A 22928-nucleotide genomic window follows, 5' to 3' on the forward strand; every position below is an offset into this window, starting at 1 on the left:
GATTGATGTGGTGACTGCTGCAATGGGCTTTTGGGTGTCAAGAAGTGTGAGGATGGTACAGGATAAAACAGGGTTCAGATCTTTTGTTCATAGGGTTGCTGTGAGTTGTACTAATTTCAATGGCACCTAACAGTGGCAACAACAACAGTGATATCAGTTTGGGGACATAGGTGCACCTGATTCAGGCTATGGTCTCTTGGTCACTTGCTATGCATCTGAGAGCTGGACAATGAATAAGGCTGACAGGAGAAGAATTGATGCTTTTGAACTATGGTGTCAGAGAAGACTGCTGAAGATTCCATTGACTGCCAAAAGAAGCAATTAATATATCTGGAAAAGCTAGAGGGCTCCTTGGACGCAAAGATGATAAAATTTAATCTCACGTATTTTGGGCATGTTGCTAGGAGAAGTTATTCCTTGGAGAGGAACACAATGCTTAGAAAAGGTGTAGGGGCAGCGAATGAGAAGACCCTCAACCAAATAAATGGATTGGCAGGTGACTGCAGCAATGTGCTTGAGTGTGTCAGAGATTGTAAGGATGGCACAGGATAGGACAGTGCCCAGACCAGTTGGTCATAGAGTCACTGTGAGTTGTACTTGACTCAACAGTATCTAATAATAACAACAACAACAGCAACTATTATTTTTCTTATAAGTGATTCATGAACTGAAGAATTAAAATTCTTTAAAAGAGTCTAAAATGCTTAAATATAATAATCTTACAATAATCTTGGCTGTTATTTTGAAAACTTATTGTTAGGTGCATTGACGTCAACTATGACTCATAGTGACTCTATGAACAAGCTGTCTGAACCCTGCCTTATTCTGTGCCATCCTGTCTTGTGCTATGCTTATCATTTCTGCCCCAGTTGAACACCTGAGCTCATTGTTACAGTACAATATGTACACCGATCTCACTAAGGGTCTCCCCCAACTTCATTGACCATCCTCTTTTTCCGAGCATGATGCCCTTTTTCTAGGACTGACCCCTCCTAACGACAGGCTCAAAGTATTTGAGACCAAGTTTCACCAACCTTCTCTCTAAGGAGTATTGTGGGTGCACCCTACCCAAAACACATTCGTTTGTTCTCTTTGAAGTGCATGGAATATTCAGTACTCTTCTCCAGCACAACTCAAAGGCATCAATCCTTCTGTCACCTTCATTCACTATCCAACTCTCAGATGCATACAAAGTGGTTGAAAAGACCATGGCCTGGATGAGACATGGGAAAGAGTAAATGAGATTTCTAATGAGGTTGACTCATGTCAACTCTTCTAAACCTAGCTTGAACTTCTGATAGTTCTCTGTCGGCGTGCTACCAGAAGTTCAAGCTGGCTTTAGAAGAGGCTGTGACACCAGGAACATCATTGCTGATGTCAGATGGATCCTGGATAAAAGCAGAGAATACCAAAACAATGTCTATTTGTCTTTTATTGACTGTGCAAAGGCATTTGACTTGTGGAGAATTACAAATAATGGTTAACATTGAGAATGATGTTAATTGTGTTCATGCAAAACCTATAACTAGCCCAAGAGGATGTTGTCAGAACACAGAAAGGAAACATTACATGGTTTAAAATTAAGAAAGTTGTACATCAGAGTTATATTCTTTTCTCATTTCTATTTATCCTGTTATTGTTTGTTGTTTCTTGTTACTTGCCATCAAATTGCTTGTGACTCATAGTGATCCTATGCACAATATATTTGAACCCAGCTCTACATTAAGCCAGTCTCACTGTCTCTGACACACCTACTCTCATTACCCAAATTATTGTGTCAAGCCAGCCTATCTGAGGTTTCCTCTCCTGCACTATTCTTCTACCCTTTCAAGCATGATGGCTTTCTCCAAAGTCTTGTCCTCTTGGCAACATGCCCAAAGTATGTGAGACAGAGCTTCAAAATCCTTTTCTCCAAGAAGTAGCTTATTTTCACCCTTTCCAGGGCAGACCTGTTTGTTCTCTTGGTAGAATTCAATACTCTTCTCCAGCACCACAATTCAAAGACATTAATTCTTCTTTAGTAACCTTTGGTCACTGTCTCACTCTTATACATAGCAAATAATTGCAAAGACCACGTCCTGCATCAGGTGCATCTTAGTCTCTATACTGACATCAATGCTCCTTAGTACTCTGGAGAGGTCCTTGACAGCAGATTTTCCTAATGCAATTATCTTTTGATTTCCTGACTGCTGGTGCCAAGAGTGTTAATTGGATCCAAGAAAGCGGACATTAACAACTTCCATCTCTTCTCCATCTATCGTGGTGTTGCCAATTGGCTCAGTGGTAATATGTTGAGCAAATCACTCAAGAAGCCAGGCTCTATGAAGAAGAATATGACATCAGGATTAGAGGAAGATTCATCAACAATCTATGTTATGCAGATAACACAATCTTCCTTGCTGAGGAGGACTTAAAAGCTTGCTGCAGAAGATCAAAGACAGCCTTCAATATGGATTGCATCCTCAAACAAAGCAACAAGAGTTCTGACCACTGGATCAATAGGTAAGATTATGATATATGGAGAAAACATTGAAACTCAATTAATTCATCCTATTTGGATCCACAATCAGCATCCTTGGTACCAGCAGTCAGAAAATCAGGAGATGTATAGCATTGGGAAAGTCAAGGACCTCTTCAAATTACTGAGGATCAAAAATATCAGCATGAGGATGAAAGTGCACCTGATTCTGGCCATAGTTTAGTCAATTACTTACTATGCTTCTGAGAGCTGGGCAATAAATGAGGATGATAGAATTGATATATTTGAGTTGTAATGTTGGAGGAGAGTACAGAATATTTTACAGACTACCAAATAAAAATATGTCTTGGAGAAAGTTCAGCCAGACACTTCTTGGAGGCAAAGATGGTAAAGCTTCATCTCAAATACTTTGGGCACGTTTCTAGGACACATCATGTGCATCTTTGGAGAGGGATAACATGCTTGGGAAGGTGAAGAGTGGGAGAAAAAGAGGAAGACCCTCAACTAGATGAATTGACACAATGACTGCCACAACAACCTCAAGTATGTCAGAAACGATGAGCATGGCACTAAGTAGGACAGGGTTCAGATGCATTGTTTACAAGGCCATACTCAACTGGTTGGCTCCTAACAATAACAACATCCCAACTAGTGTGAGAAGGCTTATTGTTCTCCGATGCCTCGTTTATTCTTAGAAAAGTCAGTTTCTGTTTCAGTATAATTCAATTTTGCTTGTATTTCTTTTTCAACATTTTATAAGTTTTCTTTTTCTACTTCCCTCCCCCTTTGCCCCTCTCTCTCTCCTGCAAAATGGAAGGAAATGAAAAGTTTTCCAAATCCTTTCAAATAATTTTACCTTGATTTACTTGACATGTAACAGTCATACAAAGTGCTTCATTACATCCAGAAGAAAAATTATGTTGTTTTTTTTAATTACGTGATGTAGAGATTGCTCTTAAACCTTTTTAGATGGCAAATAATTATCTTTTTTAATATCTGAGTTCAGGCAGTAAATTTCATTTGCATGGAAACTGGAGTATATCTCTCAACTTTTATAACTTCTTTTTTGAATATTTAAAATGTAAGTCCTTATTATTAACACTATATAACAAATTCACAGATAGCTTTAAGAAGAAAAATAAGTGTGTTCTGTAGTATCTACTGCTTCAAAAAGTTTCAAAATCCCCTCCCCCCCAAAAAAAGGAAAATGTTTCATAATCAGCCCTTGATGCTCTTAGTTTGACCTGGTCTAAATGTGAAGAATTCTTATTGTCAGAAATAATTGTTGCAACAGTTAATAACACACCATTCTAGAAGTTACATCCGAATTCCTTTTACACTGCTGTTAGGTGCCTTTGAGTTGACTGTGACTCGTAGTAACCCTGCGGACAACAGAACGAAGCCTCGCCCAATCCTGTATCAGCCTCACGCTCCCTACTGTGCTTGAGCCTGTTTTTACAGTCACTTGTATCAATCCATCTTGTTGAGGGTCTTTTGTTTGTTGTTGTTGTTGTTATGTGCCTCGAGTTGTTTGCGACTCATAGTAACCCTATGTACAACAGCCCTAAACCCTGCTCTATCCTGCGCCAATCGCATTGCCTCTGACACACCCATCCCTGTTACCCCAGTCACCGAATCAATCCACCTCATAGAGGGCCTTCCCCTCCTGCGCTGTCCCTCCACCCTCCCAAGCATGATGTCCCTCTCCAAGGACTGGTCTCTCCTTGCAACATGTCCGAAGTATGTCAGGGTCTTACTCCCTCTTTTTATTTTATTTTCTTAATTTTGATGAACAATAACAAAGATTTTGGATTTCCATTCATTCATTGTTGCATTTTTCTCCCTGCCCACCCCTCCCCCGCCCCAAGTTTGCTCTTCTCTTTGAAAAGTAAAAGAAAAATTCTTTCATTGGTGTACAATTCCCCCTACCCCCCACCCCTAGTACACTACACAATGCAACCAACCTTCATTCTGTACTCTTGTCATAATCATAATACCCAATCATATATCGCTTTTAAACTGATCTGTCCTTCATCTGCTTCAATACAGTATACATAATTTATCTAATTTTTCTCAGTCTCACCCCAACCCTGATGTCTGTCCCATTCTACATCAGTAGCACTATGCAGTATTTGTCCTTTTGTGACTGAGATATTTCATTCAGCATAATGTTTTTCCAGGGTCACCCATTTTGAATAATATATTCCAAAACTCCAGTCAGCATGAGGGCTTTGCTGACTTAGTACAAAAGTTTTCTGCTAGCCCAAATGTCTGCCACTTTGGTGGTTTGGATCCAGCAATGACTGCACAACAAAGGTAGACAATCTCCTCCTCTGCTATTTACAGCCCTGAACCCTTAGCAGAGGGTCAGCCATGACTGAGTTCTAATTTGACTACAAGAGATATTAGCAAAGGTCTAGTGGTTATTTATAGAATTTTTGGAAATGTGGTAATAACTTTTGACAACTGCTTAGTATTTGCAGTATACAAGGTACTTTCAATTTTTATTCATTGACATTTGATCATATACTCTTATTTTTTGAAATGGAAATTAGTTCAGAAAGGCTATATTACCAAGATCTGATTATAGGTGATGTAGCTATATTTCAGAAAAGTTTTTGACTGAATAATGCAAATTTTCTTCTATTTGGTTACAAGTTTACTCCAGCCAAATGTTCCAACCATCAATTTCTGAAAATCCTTAAAATATTTAAAATAATTTTGCCCCAAAATAGTACTAAAGTTTGTTGTTTGAACATGATCTAACTTGATGTGCAGATAGATTTGCCGAACAACATAGAATGGCTTATCAGGCTAACCTCTTAGTTTATTCTTTGATGTTATTAAAGAATATATATTCTACCATTTTTGCAGCTGACTTTAAAGTACTTTCCCAGGAACTCCTTAAATCAGCAACATTTCATACCTGCATCTATTGATAGACAATATACAAGGTGAGACAAAACAACTATTCTGGTTTTAGGCTTTATTCAAGGTTGAAGCCAAAATCTAAGAAAGTGATATCCTTTTTAAAAAAAACTTCTTTTTGTATACTGTCAAATAGGATCCAACTGGCTTGGAAGGAGATTGCCCCTTCTACTCCAGCAGTGCATCTGGTGGATTCGAACCGTGTGCCTTCAGGATTGCAGTGCCACCAGAGCTCCCTAGTGACATCCTTTGACAACACTATTGTTTTGAATTACTGCAGATATTTCAAGAAGCAGCTTTAGGAAGCCTACATCTACATGTTCTAGGGAAACAGGATTCCAATTGTGTATCTTTTCTTTAAATGTTCCCTCTATGAAATTCACTCAGTAATTTCTTACAGAACTTGGTGCCATCAAATCTTTGATTGAAATATATTTTCTTCTTTTGGATAGTGAATACTAAGTACCTGACATATTTTTTTGGTGATAGTTTATAGGAAGCTCAAACGGAAATGTGTGTCTATCCAGCTGAATGTTAGATGTAAATACATAGGAGCAGGTTATATTTGTGTGTGAGTTTAATTTTCACTTTAATTTTGTGTGAGAGAATCAACTTCTTGGCACTGCAAAAATACATATGCAATTAAGAGTTGTTGTTGTTGTCATTATGTGCCATCGAGTTGCTTGCGACTCATAGCGACACTAAGTACAACAGCCCTAAACTCCGCTCTGTCCTGTGTCAATTGCACTCTCTCCTACACCCATCTCAATTACCCCAGTCACTGAATCAATCCACCTCATAGAGGGCCTTCCCCTCCTGCGCTGTCCCTCCACCCTCCCAAGCATGATGTCCTTCTCCAAGGACCAGTCACTCCTTACAACATGTCCAAAGTATGTTAGACGGAGCCTCAGAATGCTTGCCTCCAAGGAGCCACCCGGTTTAACCCTTTCCAGGATGAATCTGTTTGTTTTCCTAGCAGTCCGTGATACTCTCAATTACTCTTCTCTAGCACCACAGCTCAAAGGCATCAATTCTCCTTCTATCCTCCTTGGTCATTGTCCAACTCTCTGTTGTGTAACAAGTGGCTGTGAAGACCATGGTCTGTAATTAAGAGTAGATTTCAATATTTGGGTATACTTTTTACCTTGAAATATCATAGCCTGGTTTATTTTTATTTGTTGATAAAAGAAGTTCTGGATTGTTCTTGAGAGGCTATTGAAAAGAGATTAGGCAAATGACACAAGCCCCCAGGAGTATAAAATATAACTTTTGTTAAAGATAAGAGGTTTCTCAAGTGGGTGGATCTGATCACTCTTCTTTATTATTATTATTTTTTTTTTGTCAGGCTCAGAGAGTATACTGCTTTCCTTTCCTATCTAGGTCTTGTTTCTAAAGCATGATTTTTTCCAAAATTTCAAATTTTGACCAATGAGGTAGTTGAAAGCAGTAGTATGGACATTTTCTACTGTGCAAAATCTATGGACTTAACCAACTGTGAAATACCAAGGAAGGCTTCTGGGATGAGTGTCCTCTTTCTTTGAAGTTTTTAGACAATTGTATTCATGTTCAAGCTTTCATGCACACTTTTTTTGTACAGACATAAAGAAATAATACGCCCCACTGAGTAAAACATCTGTACTTTCAGTATTAGTGAACTTCATACTGCTCTAATAAGCTCATTAAAGTTAATCCTCCTAGAGAAGGCTTAAAGAAAATGATACTAAAAATGTAATAACAGCTTATAAATATACTGGCAGGTTGAATTTTTCTAAAAAGGAATCCAAGATTACAAGGATACAAAAAAAGGGCAAATGGTGACCCCTTCACTCAATACAGCTTGAGGATTTATCTCCTAGTCACTCATTCATTAACTATACAAATAATTAGTACACACTTTGTGCCAGGAATCTTGTACTCTATTTCCAGAAAGACAATGGACACATGTAAACCAGTACCTTCTAACACTAAACATCAAAAGAAGGAGTCTATAGTTTTCTAGAAAACATACATACTTTGATGATGTTTAACACCCAGACAATGATATCTCTAATGAGAGAGAGGAGAGTTAGCATTTCAATTGGCCAACAGTTGATTAGTCATCAGAAGATTGGTCAGGATTTTTTTTTCTTCCTATTACCAGAGAAAAGAATGTTCTTCTTCCTATTGACAGGGGAAAATAGTGTTCTTCTGATTAAAAGATGCAATATGTGTCAATTAGAAAATATTTAAATTATCAAAGAAAAGGCCAAGAAAATGAAAGTGACTGACAAGTCTGCCTGTTAAACATAAAACTAAAAACGTACTGCTAACATTCTCCTACATTGATTCTAATATCTTGTTTGTTTATGTATCATGTTAATTGGGATGATAGCGCATATACAATGTGATATCTTGCCCTTTAAGCATAGAATTATTTTATGAACATTTCTCATGTTATAAAAATTCTTCAAGAAATGTTTCTAAACGTAAATCAAAATCTTATGCAATGATAGTGCCATAAGGAATTAGAATGAATGATGGATATTTAAGTTGTTTCATTCTTCACTTTTATTAAAAACCACTAGACTATTACTTCTCTAAATGTTTTAGACATAGAAATGTCTAAAAATGGAAAATATCGCAACTGAATCATATACTTCCTGCCAGGACAATTTGCTAAATTCTCACTCAAAGATAATAAATAAGCAAACAAAAGGGATCAAACAAAAATGTTACCAACACTTGACTTTCTAGAACTGCATAAAAACAGTGTGCTAATGAATACCCATTACATTTGCTACAGTAACTTCTGGAATTAGGGTCTCTGCAAACAAAGACTTTAGATTCCAGGATTAAAAAAAAATATTGCGTGATTCAAAAACACATGTGAATGGAGGAATGCATGAAATACAATGTATAACGTATGTAAATAAACACTACATATAGGATGTATGTAAATCAATGTTGTTGTTGTTGATTACCTTCGAGTCAAGCACGACTCTTTGCAACCCTATGAACAAGAGGCCTGAAGCCCCTCTACAACTAACGACATTTATCAAAGTTCATAGAGTTTCTGGAGGCAAGTTGCTTAGGAAGTGGATGCCACTTCTGCTTAAATCAATATAAAATTTAAAAAAAGAAGAACAAAGACACAGCTCTTATTTACTCCAAAATAGTTAGTAATAACAACTTTATTTGGACATGGAGAAAGTAGAATTTTGGACAAGTAATATAATCTCTTACTTAAACATTTTATCCCTTCCACAGTAACATAAGCATAATCCCAACATGTAGAGGGCATAGAGATAAGGAAAAGGCAACAGTGTGGGGCAAAATCATATTGTTTGTGCTTAAAACTTTTCCTTTCTCTATAAAATGGTCACTTTATTTTTCTTTTTAATGATGAAATGGATATAATCTACGAGGATAAAGTTGAAGTTTTACCAAAATGCTAATTAAAAATTTAAGCAACGACATCAGTTATGTGTCATGGCTATCTAGATGTGGAGCAGATCATTGGGGAAGATTGGAGGGAGACTCATCAATAATCTGTGTCGTAACCTTACTTGCTGAAACTCAGGAGGACCTGAAGTGCTTTCTGCAGAAGGTCAAGGACTGCAGTCTTCAATTTGGATTGAAACTCAGTATCAGACAAAAATTCTCACCACTGAGCCAGCTGGCAGCACCATGATAGACAGAGAAGAGATTAAGACTGTTAACAATTTTAGCTTACTCAGTTCCAGCCAATCAAGACTCTTGGCACCAGCACTCAGGAAATCAAAAGATGAATTGCATTAGGAAAATCTGTTGTCAGGGACTTCCCCAGAGTGCTAAAGAGCAACAATGTCAGTCTAGAGACTAAGGTGTACCTAACCCAGGACACGGTCTTCGCAATTATTTGCTATGCATCAGAGAGATGGGCAAAGATTAAAAATGACAGATGAATCAATGCCTTTGATTTGTGGTGCTGGAAAGTATTGGACATATCATGAACCACCTAGAGAACAAACAGGTCTGTCCTGGAAAGGGTGAAAACAAGCTGCTTCTTGGAGGCAAATATTGTGAAGCTCTATCTCACACACCAGGCACATATGGTCAGGAGGGACTAGTCCTTGGAGATGGACATCATACTTGGAAAGTAGAGGGACAGGAAGAAGATAAAGAATCTGAATAAGATAGACTGACACAGTAACTGGGATAATGGGAGTGTAGGAGTGTTGGAATCAATGAGATTGGCTCAGGATAGAACAGGGGGATTCAGAGCTATTGTGTATAGGGTCACTATGAGTCACAGTCAACTTGACAGCAAATAACAACAACAATAAAATTTTCTATGTGAGAAAGTGAAACAGGTTTATAGGTAGACTACAGAACTGTGAAATTGTGGTCTAATACATGTGAAGCTGTCCAACCTAATTAATCTTGTAGGGCAAAGCACTCATTCAAACTTAAACTCACTGCTGTGGAGTCAGACTAAAACTCCTGGAGATGTCTCCAGCCTTTTGTTTAGAACAACGCAGCATCCAATCAACTAGGCTACCAGTGTCCCTTCTCGTCATGGCGGTGGTGGTGGTTGTTGTTGTACACCATCAAGCCAGAACCAAGCCATAGCTGATCCTCTAACGAGTTTTCAGGGGCAGAATATTGTATGTAAGGAGATTGTTCATCTTACTCCCACGGAAGAGTTGGTGGATTCAAACCGCATACTTTTTTGCCTTGACAGTGCAAGTCTTAGCATTAAGCCACCAAAGCTCACGATATGTCTCCATTAGGACCTTGTGAAACATTTGAGTTTCTGAGAGAATAAGTGGATAGATGTGAAAGCTCTTTAGAATGAATGTTTTGTGTCCACTGTTTCTGCTTCTATCTAGGTGCACAATGTTGGTTGTACTGTTGAGTCAGAACCAACTCATAGCTGACCTTCTGCAAGCTTTCAGAAGCAGTAAATGCACAGGAGGAGATTGCTCATGTGAACATTTACATATAAATGAGCCGCAAAAATCAAACTCACTAACCTGGAGTTAATTTCCAAGACCATAGTGACTCTCTATTGGGAGATTATGAAGGGTATCATTTTTTAGCTTATCAATGAGTGGGTAAAGTCTTCTTTGTTTTCAGTTTGTCATTTATTATTTCCCTTTTTTTTTTCAGTGTGGTGACTTGCACATTGCTGTGATTCTGGTTAGCTACACCACCAGTATTTCAAAACCAGCAGGGTCACCCACGGTCGGCGAACTTAAGTGGAGCTTACAGACCAGAATACAGGACTGATCATCCATTTCTGAAATCATTGGTGTGACAACCTTAAAAAAACAGATGTAGACACTTAGTAATTTTTTAAAATATATATTGACTTTGTGATGTACACATCTTTACTGCATGACATTTATCCATTACAGTGACTGGTTGTGAGGTGCAGTCATGCTGATGATAGTAACCCTACGAACAACAGATCGAAACATTGTCCTATCCTGTGCCATCTTCATAACCTCTGCCATGCTCAAGAGATAATCCATCAAATAAAGCTATTTTAATTTTCCTTAAAATAACAGATACTTATTTGTTATTTAGTAAAAGTCACTTTGTTGGGTCTCACAATGTCATTTTTGTCACTTTAATGATCCCATGAAATTATTCTGGGGGCAGTGATTTATAAAATGTTGCATCTTGTGTGAATTGAATTCTAGAAATGCTTAAAAGCAAAGATTTCCCCATTAGTTGTGAAATAGATGTGGCTTTTAGACACAGTTAGCAGAGTGGCTGATCAGTAACAGATATTGATCTATTTGTCACTAAGGACAGCAATTGGCAGTTCAAAATCTCCACCCCAAGATCAGATTTTCTATCTTGTTGTTTCATATAAAATATTCAGACATTTTTATTTTTTCCTTTCCCACTAAAAGAGAAAAAAAAAAGAAAAAATTAAGACTTGAACATAACAGAGATCTCAAGGATGGTATATGATAGGGCAGAATTTTTATCTATTGTTAATAGGGTTGCTATAAATTGCAGTTGACTCAACGGCACCTAACGACAATAAAGAGCAATTAATGCTCATTAATTAGCTAAAGAGCAGGATTTGAGTCTTCTGATTTTGAGCAGTAAATTAGTTGTGGATACAAGGGTGTTTAGACTTGGTCCCAAAGTCAGGCCTACTTCTTCATTCTTCTCCTATGCTACTGTCAACATTTATATAGGGAGCCATGTGGGTAATATATTATCTTCCTTAAGAAGATACATAGTCATGAACCAGAAAGCATATTGACTGAGTTTAAGCTATTGGGATCAGCATATGAAAATTTCTTGGAGAGCTTTTTATAACACCAATGGTTGGATCCCCAGATGAACCAAATAAATCAGAACCTCTAGGATAGGGCTTGGGCATGATATTTTTAGAAATGCTTTAAACTGTTTATAGTCAAGGCTGAGAACTATGGTTTAGGCTAGCGTAATACAAATTTCTATCAGTAGTTAAGAAATCAGGAGATGTTTTGTACTGGCAAAGTCTATAGTCAGGACACTCTCCAAATTATTGAGGAGGAGTGATGTTGGTTAGAGAACTAAGGATTCAGGCCATAGTCTTTTCCATCACTTGCTATGCATCTGAGAGCTGGACCATGAAAGAAGATGACAGCATTATTAGTGCCTTTGAGTTGTGGTTTTGGAGAAGTGCACTGAATATCCCATGGACTGTCAAAAGAACAAGCAGATATGTCTTGGAAAAGGTGCAGCCAGAATGTTCCTTGGAGGCAAAGATTCATCTCAAATACTTGGGGATGTGGCTAGGAGAGGGTAATCCTCAGAGAGGGACATCGTGTATGGAAAGGTGGAAGGTCGGCAAAAGAAAGACTCTCAACCAGATGGACTGAAACAGTTACTTTGGCAATTAGCTCAAGGGTGTCAGAGATGATAAAGATGGCACAGGATAGGACAGGGTTGAGATCTGCTAGTCACAGGGTCACTATCAGTTGTATTTGAGTTGATGACACCTAGCAACAACAACATCCCAAATGTCAATGTATAGGTGGCTCAGTGGTTAAAGCAGCTTGACTACTAAGCAAAAGGTCAATCATTCAAATGCATTAGCTCTGCGGGAGACATGTTTGGCTTGATCATTCTGGATTTGGGTTCAGAGTAAGCTTATTAAAACACAGATTATGGCCTCAACCAAACATCCCACACTAAAAAATATCTACTACATTGTATTGATTCTGACTTAGCAACACTGTCAAACAGAGGAGAATTGTGCCATAAGGTTCTTAAGACTGCAAATATTTACAAATGCAAACTGCCTAATCTTTTCCCATGGAGGTAGGGTCAAATCAATGACCATTTGCTTAGCACCTAAACACTTTTTTTTTGTTAATTCATGTCTTTTGTTAACTTCTAACTACTAGTTTTCTGGTTTGTTGAAACAGTATATCAGACAACACTTGCCACAGTAATATCTATCAAAGAGGCTGGCCACCAAAACTCCAGCATGGCATTTAAGGACACTTGAAGGTCACTCCCAATGAAGGGGACTAAGTTTGCCATTCTCATCCTCTTTATAGTATTTCAGAATGGCCAGCTTAACCTTCTGTCTCTTAGACCTATATTTCTGGGGAGTGGTGTGAGACTTCTTTTTCTTAGCACCACCATGAAGTATCAATGAAAAGTGAAGAGTAGGATATTGTCATCAGACAAGATGTGCCCATCTTCCAGTTGCTTTCCAGCAAAGATGAGTCTTTGTTGATCAGGAGAATTTCCTTCCTTTTCCTGAATCTTGGCCTTGACATTCTCGATTGTGCCTTGAAGTTTCAACCTCGAGGGCGATGGTCATCCTCAGGAGGTTTTGCACAAAAATTCGCTTCTTGAGGATGATTCCGTCACAAATGGTGGATCAAATCTGAAAGCAGCATCTAAACACTTTAACCAGTGCATCACCGTACGCCTTTGTGTAGTATAAAACCTAACCCAACCCACCACTATACAGTTGATTGTAACTCATAGAGACCCTACAGACAAAGTGGAATGGTCTTAAAGTGCTTTTAATACATGAAATATTTAAGGATGCAGATTGCCTCATCTGTGTCCCAAAGAGTGGCTGATGGTTCCAAACGATTGACCCTTTGATTAGCAGCCAAATACTTACCCCCAGACCATCAGGGCTCTTTTGCACAGTATACTCATTGCTGAGTTGGTTCAGATTCATATCAACCCACCATAGGGTTTCAAAGGCTGTAAATCTTTACAGGAAGAAGCCACTATCTTTTTCCACAGAGCAACTAGTGGATTCAAATGGCTAACGTTCTAGTTAGCAGCCCAACAAGATATGCACTACACCCACAGAGCTCCTTTTGCACAGTGTAGGTTCTCTAAAATTAGTTGCTGAATAATTATTTGTCCTTTGGGAAGAGTAAACTTCTAGAAGCACGTTCAGTAAGTAGAGTGTATTGATGAGTTTTGAGGGCTGTTTTTGTTGAAATTCTGTGTGATAGCACATGGTTTGGACAAAGATGGGTTTTGTTCAGGGAGTAGCCCTTTGCTTTTCCTCAGATTCTTAAGGCAGCCCGAATATGTTATAAAGCGCTCTTAGAGGAATCACAAGTACTTTTTCTTTAGGCTGTTGTCATCATTGTTGTTGGCCCTATCAATCCTGACTCATGATGACCCATGTGTGTAGAGCAGAATGGCTCCATTGCGTTTCCAAGACTTTGACCTTTTGGGAGAAGAGATTCTATTGATTAGTGCTGGCTCAGCAGCACCCGTTCACTGGGGTAGCAAGCAAAACAGCAGCTTGATAATACATCATAAACATTTTTCTGTGCTAACATTTTTAAAGACATTTTTTATCTGTTAGAGTGATTAATGAGTATTGTATATGCATTGCACAGATATGTCATACTTGTTTTGTACTCTTTTTTAAAAAAGTCCCCATATTTATGAATATTCAGATCGTTTACATTCGGCCCCTGTGACAAGTATAGCATCTTTGTTGAGTACAGCTTGATGTGTTTATCCTTTTAGAGATTACCATGTGGGCAGTCTACTCCCATGTGATTAACTGCCTCTGAAAACTCACTGAAGGATCAGCTATGGGTCAGTTCCAACTTGACAGCACAAAACAACAACAATATACCTATCATTATCATTTTTCTACCCTTAGCCATTGCAGTCAAAGGTTGCTTGTCATCTAAAATCCATAGAAAACTTCGGGTAAATTAATTTCACATCTTCCTGTTGATGAAGGGGAAATTCTAATAATACAGCCATTGTAGTAAACAATGGATGTGCTTGTGATGTGTAAACTGTCAACATCACAAATAAGAGCGAACCCTGGTGGTGCGGCATGGTAGGTATAGAACATGTTAGGTGGCTAGCCATACATTGAGCAGTTTGAATCCACCCCGTGGGAGAAATATGGACAGTCTCCACCGGTTAAGATTTGTAGCTTCAGAAACCCAATGCAGGATTGCTAGGAGTTGGCATGATGGCAGTGGGTGAGTATTAACCCATTGGAGTTTTGCATTTTCTTACCTACACACAGCATATATTGGTTTTTTTGTTCATCCTCTCATTGAATCTCTCATGGTGCCTAATTTTGCCCTTTGTGCTTCATTTACAATGTGCTCATTGTATAAAAGTCTATCAGCTAACTCTACCAGTTAACTCTGATTGAGGTTGGTGGGCCAACTTGTCACCATGGCAACTGGGGCACTGCTTAACAGCTCTGAGATGACTTCCTCCTGGTAGCCTAGTGGCAAGAAGCTGTGTTACAATTCCAAAGGCACGTAGTTTGGATCCACCAGCTGTTCTATGGCAGAAGGCTGGGAAATCTCCTCCAGTGCAATTAACTACCTCTGAAAACCTCCTAGAGGGTCAGCTATGGGTCACTTCCAACTCAGAGGCACCCAACAACAATTGACTTACTAGGTTATAATCTACTTGCAAGGGAGAGAATAGAAAGGCTACAACGTCTGCCTTTATTTTAACATTTTACATAGAATGGATATAGACAAAAACTTGCAAACAACTGCAGTAGGCTGACTTGAGCATTACTAATGTTCATGTAAAGCTGTCAAAGGTGAAACCTTGGCTGGTAATTTAATACTTTGAGCTGCTAACTGAAATTTGGGAGATTCAATTCCACCTAGATGTTCCCCAGAAGAATGGTGCAGAGATGTCCTTCTGAAAAATCAGCAGCCAAAGCACTATGAAGCGAAGTTCTACTCAGACAAACAGAGTTGAGATCAGTTTCAAACAGGTGGTTTCTGGTTGGGTGGGAAAAGGTGACATTACTTCCTTAACTAGAGGATGCAACTCAACTCAATGCATTGTGGTCAAGTCAACACCAACTCACAGCTGACCCTCCAGTGGGTTTTTAGAGGCTGTCAATTGCACAAGAGGAGACTGTCCATCTTTTCCTGCAGAGCTGCTAGTGGATTATAATTGACAGAGAGGCTTAGCCTTTGTGCTAGCAGTACCACTCCCTACAGACGATGCCACTAGCCCCCTGGCTTCAGGATAAGCAAATTTCATATGCGAAAATGTTCACAGCTTACTGCCTCAAATTCCATCCTGTTGTTGTTGTTATGTACTATCAAGTTGGCACTGAGTCATAGCTGATGATGTAGCAGATTTTCAGAGGCTTTAAATAACATAAGAGAAGATCGCCCATCTTTCTCCTTTGGAGCAACAAACAGGTGGATTCAAACTGTCTGCCTTTGGATTGCTAGTGCAACCCCTTACCCATTGGGCCAGCAGATCTCCCTAAATTCCATCACAAAGCCTTTTCAAAATCCAGCCCATAATAGAATAAGCATACTACCCAAATGGAGTATAACTTTCTTGGAATGCTATTTCCAAAGTGTGGCTTCCTTACCAAATTTTAGGGTTACATGGATGTCTAGATATGGCTGAATAAAACATTTCCTGTCATGACAATTAACTGTCAAACTGAGTATAGCTGAGAAAAATGTCCCTGTGGAAATAGGAAATCAGGCCAACCTTTTCTGGCTAATGGAGACCATGAATAATGCAGAGCAAGTGCATTCTCTTTTCATACAACTTACTGTGCTAATATTTGCAATCAGAACGCGGAAAATGCAAGAGAAACAGGAGAGAGGGTACTTTACAATGAATAAAAAGCTAAAGCATGGCATGTTTAACAGCTTTGATGTTACTGTCTCATAGTGTGCTTTATAATTGCATCAAAGAAAATGGGTTCTTCAAAGAGCAAGTGTTTGAAAACACATATTGAGATGGCATCTGTAAAAGTGAGGACGGGGGCATCAGACCAGCTTGTCTATAATTATAAGCTGGGAGGAGAATCATTACCAGCATCAACAGTCAAATAAATGCTGATTGCTGTGAGGCGGACCTCAAACACACCTCCACCCTCCAACCTTTTCACCAATTCTGAAACCAGCCATATCTCCTACAGCATTCTCTACTCTGCTGTAATAATTTCAATAATTCATTTAAATGACCACATAGAACTCATAGATCATAGCTTATTAAAGAAATAACAAGTTAAAATTCAAGATCAAGATAACTTGGAATATAGTTCTTAGATTAAGACCGGTTCTCTGATACCACTGCCATACCTCTCTCTCTTGTCCTGGATGTCTCGACCCCTCAGCATAGCCTGTAACCTGCTCCAACAAGTGTCACCGAGCTCTTTAGATCCATGAACAAGTACTTAATGACACACAACTCCACCACTCAGTGTCTTCCTACAGGGGTTCATCTCTCCTGGTCTTTGGGTCAGGACACCCACCGTAACTGACTAGCTTCTCAAACTGAGAAACCTCGGGCACTATTTCCCACTGGTCTTTTGGTTTTATTGCTAACTTTTCTGCACCACCATTTCTCCCTGATTTATAGCATTTCTAGGGTTACAAGTCTCAAAGAATGCACTCTGTCCCCATCTCTTCTCTTGGTAGTATGACGTCTTCTTCAGGTGGCTTGTTTTAAGGCTAGTAGACTGGGTAAATGAACCAATCCACTTGCTAAGGTTTCACGCACCTTATTTGCATTGTCCCATCCCTCAAGGACACCATTACCTTATTTGCAAGTTTTCCAGTCCCCTTGGCGGGCCACAAGCAACTTATTTGCGTAAGCCCACCCAATCTTCTGGTGAGAGTTATGAGACATGGCTGGGCCACAAGCACCTTATTTACATAAGTCCACCCAATCTCTTGGTGAGAGTTATGAGACATGGCTAGAAATATCATAAAAAAGGGATTAATCTCATTGTACTTTCTTGTGTTAAAAGTACTTTACACATAAGATTTATGCTTTATTATTAAGCCTCATTGTTTTGCTATCTTATCAAAGAAAAAGAAAAGGTGTTTAACAGAAAATAGATATGGGGAAAAGTAAAGAAAGCTTGATGAGAATGCTGTATTCTCTAGCTAACAGGTGACACAGAAGCTCTGTTTTGTCCTAAAGGTTATTCCCTTCAGCCCTATGACGTCACCCACCAGATGATTTTGTTGGATCAAGTCACAGTTTGGTGAGCCATGAGATGAAACTGCTTAGGACAGTGCAAGGCAGTCCTCTTGGGAAAGAAAAGCAAACATGTTAGGAACATCTAGTGCTGTTTCACATTCTCACCTGTGACGCTGAGGATAGATTTGCAAACATTTCCATTAGAATCGAGGAGAATAGATGTCATTCAGTCAACATCTGAAAATCCAAAATTCTGTCTGCGTTATGCTTACTAGATACTAAGAAGAATTTTACAGCAGCTGGTTTCTTATCTCAAAGGAGTTTACAATACATTTCTTGTCTCAAAGGGGAAAAGACTATAAATATCCACATATTTTTTAATTTATCAAAAGCTGTTCAAACCCTAGATTGGTAGGTAAGGATCGAGAGAGGAAAACGGAAGGAATGAGGCTCATTGAGCCAATCCACAATTTAGACGCTGTCACACTTTAAGTGTGAAATTTGATGGCCTAGTGGAGGTAAAAGGTTGGCAATACAAAGACAGGTGGTTTGAATTCAGCAGCTCTGTGAAAGATGGGCAATCTCCTCCAGTACAATTTCCAGCCTCGGAAAACTTGCTGGAGGGTCAGCTATAAGTTGGTTCAACATATAAAACCATATGTAACAGCACAACAGTTTTAGGAAGGTAAATTTTGGGCGCTAGCAGTTTTGGAGTTATACTTACAACCCAAAGGTTGGTGGTTCAAATTCACCAGCTGCTCTATGGGGGAAAGATGGATAATCTGCTGTACCATTTATAGCTTTGGAAAATTCACTGGAGGGTCAGTTATGAGTCGATTCTAACTTGGGAGCAATGAGTCTTTGTTGTTGTGTATGTTTGGCAGGAGCCAGTCCTTAGGAAAACAGACCAGTTGTTTAAAAAAGACATCATGTGAGGCAAAGTTGTAGATCGTCAAAAGACAGGAAGACCTTCAAAGAGATGGAGTGACACAATGACTGCAACAATGACCTTGAGCATCATTGAGATGGTGAGGATGGTGCAAGATAGGGCAAAGCTCCAGGCTGTGGTTCTTAGGGTCAATACGATCCACAGTCATCTCAATGTCACCTAACAGCAACAAATGCTAGATAAGTGATACATGACAAGGATCACGGCTTCAGGAGAGGCAAGAGCCTGTTGTGTGGTCACTTCTCTGCTGACACTCGCTGCCAGTGAAAATGGTTTCTTTAGCATCCTGTTGACTTGTGCTGTTCACTTCTGTGCTTGGGTGACCAAGTTGATAAAACTCTCTCTGCATCCTCCCATATCACCCTCATGACCCCCCTCCCAGGTCCAAACCACAATCAGTGTATCTTCTTCAGAAGAGGGGAGAGAAACCCACACCCTTTATTATGATAGCTTCTGGTTGGTATTAGGCTCCATCAAGTCAGCTACGACTCACAGCAACCCTAGGAACAACAGATCTGAAATTTACCCTTTGCTGTCAGCCTCTGACCCCTGATATGCTTGAGCCCATTGTTATATTCACTGTGTCAATTAATCTTGAGGGCCTTCTCCTCTTTCTCCTACTCACCATCTTTCCTCACCTAGTCCTTTCCCAAGGACTAGCCCTCTTGACAACACACCCAAAGTGCGTGAGACCAAGTTTCACCTTCCTTGCCTCTAAGGAGCACCTTGGTTGCATTTACCCCAAGACAACTTGTTTATTCTTTTTGCAATCGATATTTCCATACTCTAATACCAAGATTCAAAGGCATCAATTCTTCTTTATTCATTGTCTAACTTTCAGATGCTTAGTAAGTAACTGAAAAAAGAAAATCATCGCTTGGATCAGGCACACCTTAGTCTTTAAACTGACATCGTTGCTCTTTGACACTTTGGTGAGGTCCATAACAGCAGATTTCCCCAACGTAGGACAGCTTTTTTTCCTAGACTGCTATTACCATGAGTGTTGACCAAGTAAAATGAAATCATTGACAAACTCAGTCTTTTGTACATCATTCATAATGTTGCCTACAGGTTCTATGCTGAAGATTTTTCTTTTCTTCATGTTGAGGTGTAATTTATTTTCTCAGTATATGATTTTGGCATACATTTTAGGCTCTGAGTTCTCCAGACTTTGCTTTTGATATTCTAAGTTAACAATTTTGAACTTAAAACTCATGCCCAGGGATCCAGAACCCCCTACAAAAACACCAGATAAGTACAAGCAGAAACTGGCAGTAAAGACATGGTTTATAGTATAATGACAGAGAGAGGAGAGATATAGGAGCAGGATGTTTTTATTTAATTGAAGGTAAATTGGTATTCATTTAAACTCAGTTGATACAAATTTAGAATATTAAATGTAATCCTAACTATAACCACAAAGAAACAAATGAAAATATTCAAAAGAAATGAGACTCACTGCAAAATATTGGCCAAACACAATATGAAATAGTGTTGAAACAGATGAGCGAAACAAAAGGTTTAAGAGGAAGATACACACATGGTCAACAAATACTTGAAAAGATGCTCCACACCATTAGTTATTGTTGTTGTTAAGAGTCATTGAGTGGAGCAGGGCTAACAGCAACCCTATGAGCAACAGATCTGAACCTTCTCCTAAACTGTGCCATTCTTATCATCCTTGATATACTTGAGCCCTTTGCTACAAACACTGTATCAGCCCATCTCGTTGAGAGTCTTTTTGTCTTTGCTGACCCTCTACCTTTCTAAGAATGATGGCCCTTTCTGAAGAATAGCTTCTCTTAACAAAATACCCAAACTGTGTGAGATGAAGCTTCACCATTGTCACCTCCAAAGAGCAATCTTGTTACACTTTCCCCAAGACCTGTTTGTTCTTTTGTCAGTCCATGGGATATTCACCATTCTTCTCCAACTCGACAATTAAAATGAATCAATTCTTCTCCTATTATCCTTATTTATTGCCCAGCTCTCAGATGCACAGCAAGTGATTAGAAAGGCTGTTGCTTTTCCAATCAGGCCCACCTTAGTCTTTAAATAGGTATCACTGTTCTTCAGGATTTTGGAAAGGTCCTTGAAAGCAGACTTTCCCAACCCTATACACTCCCACTCTGACACCAGAGGACTCTGGATCCAAGCAAGGTGGAATTTCTGACAATTTCAATATTTTTTCCATCTATTATAAATGTTTATAGTTGTAGAGGGGTTTCAAGTCTTTTGTTCATAGGGTCACTATGAGTCATGCTCGACTTGAAGGCAATCAACCACAACAGCAACAACATTATAATGTTGCCTATTAGCTCAGTGGTGAGGATATTTGTTTTCTTGATGTTGAGATGCAATCCGTATTGAAGGCTGCAGTCCTTGATCCTCTGCAGTAAGTGCCTCAGCTTCACTTTCAGCAAGCAAGATTGTGTATGTAGAAAGGATGCATCCCTGACATACAATACACGGTTAAACAATAGTGTTCCCTTGCTCTGTTCAGACAACAGCTTCTTTGTCTAAATATGTATTTCCTATATGCATAATTAAGTGTTCTGGAATTACCATTCTTCTCAAAATTAGTCATAGTTTATTATGGTACAAATAGTCAAATGCCTTTGCATAGTCAATGCAAATCAAAATCACAATGAGATATCAATTTACACTGCGAGGCTGACTGCTACTGTTAATGACCCTGGACTTGGTTCAAGTTCACAGCAACAACCCCATGTGTGTCAGAATACATGATACTCCTATTGATTTTCAAGGCTGCCACCTTTCAGAGGCTGATTTCCAAGTCTTGTTTATGAGATGCTTCTGGGTATGTAGGCCAACCTTTAAACTTTCTATTAGTAGCCCAGGACCTAACCATTTGTGCCAGCCAACGACTATGTTAAGAAAGCTGTTATCAAAAAAAGTGGAAAATGCAAGTATGCGTGAGGATGTGGAGACATTATGAATCTTGAGCACGACAAGTGGCAATATAAAATGATGCAACCAACCTCTGTGGAAAACACATTGGTAACTCCTCAAAAATTAAGCATAGAATTAATTACCTTTTGTTTTAAGTGCCATCGAATTGGCTCCTACTTATAGAAGCCCCATGTGCAATTGAATGAAGCACTGCCCAATTCTCCTCTACTCCACAATTCTCCTCTTAGATGTATTTCTAAAAGAATTGTGAGCAGGGACTATTAGATACTTGCAATACAACAATGTTCATTGCAACCAAAAGCTGGAAAGGAATCAACATGTTCAAGACTATGGAACACGGAAAACAGTGAACAGAAACCTTGAAAGAATTACCAGAATTCTAAGAAAGGGTAAGAAAACAGGTAATTCCTGGGCATAAGAATCCTATATCTCATGATAAACCACTTTCAAATCCTGGTTAGAAGTTGTTTTTTTCCAAAATACCTTTGACTAGAGCCTGTATAAACTAGAATTTGCCAAAATAAGTTATACCTGGTATCCCAGAACCCTCTGCACCAAGAAGCTGTCATGTGCCCCAGATTTTCCTTTTTCCTCATTATCATACCAAATAGGATAACCTCTCTGCCCAAAATTTTCTTGGTCTGAAATCCTTTATGGTCTGTTACATAACAACAACATCTCTTGTTGGACACTTTCTCTTTGAATGACTTCCTTACTGAAGTTATAAGTTTCGTCTCTCACTCTGTCATTTTTGCTCGTAGGAAAAAAGACCTTCAATTTAGAGTGTGTTCCTACAACAGCTTATCAATAGATGAGCAGATGCACAAAATGTGATGCATCCAAACAATAGATTATTATTCACTCATAATGATAAATTATGTTCTGATACATGGTATGACCCAAGTGAGTCTTGACAATGTACTGCAAGAGGGAGCAATGTGGGCTCCTGAGCTCGTAGCTAAATGTGTATTTGAACCTAGCCAAAGATATGTGAGGATGAGCTGATTAGAACCCAACCAGCTGAAAAGAAGATGTTTCATGCTGAGATCTAGGGTAAATTGCTACAATCTGATGTCTTGCTCTGGGATGGACTTTGCTTGCGGATGCAGATGCTCAAAGTTCCCAGGCTGAAGAGGATCCTTCAGGAAAAAGGACATACCTGTTCCCTCAGAGTACTGGATTGATAGTGATGGGCAGAATTAATTCAGAAATAGGTGATCTGAA

The sequence above is a fragment of the Elephantulus edwardii genome, unplaced genomic scaffold (assembly GCF_000299155.1).
Source record: "Elephantulus edwardii isolate Elephantulus edwardi_28Jun2011 unplaced genomic scaffold, EleEdw1.0 scaffold00039, whole genome shotgun sequence".
In the NCBI taxonomy this organism is placed as follows: Eukaryota; Metazoa; Chordata; class Mammalia; order Macroscelidea; family Macroscelididae; genus Elephantulus; species Elephantulus edwardii.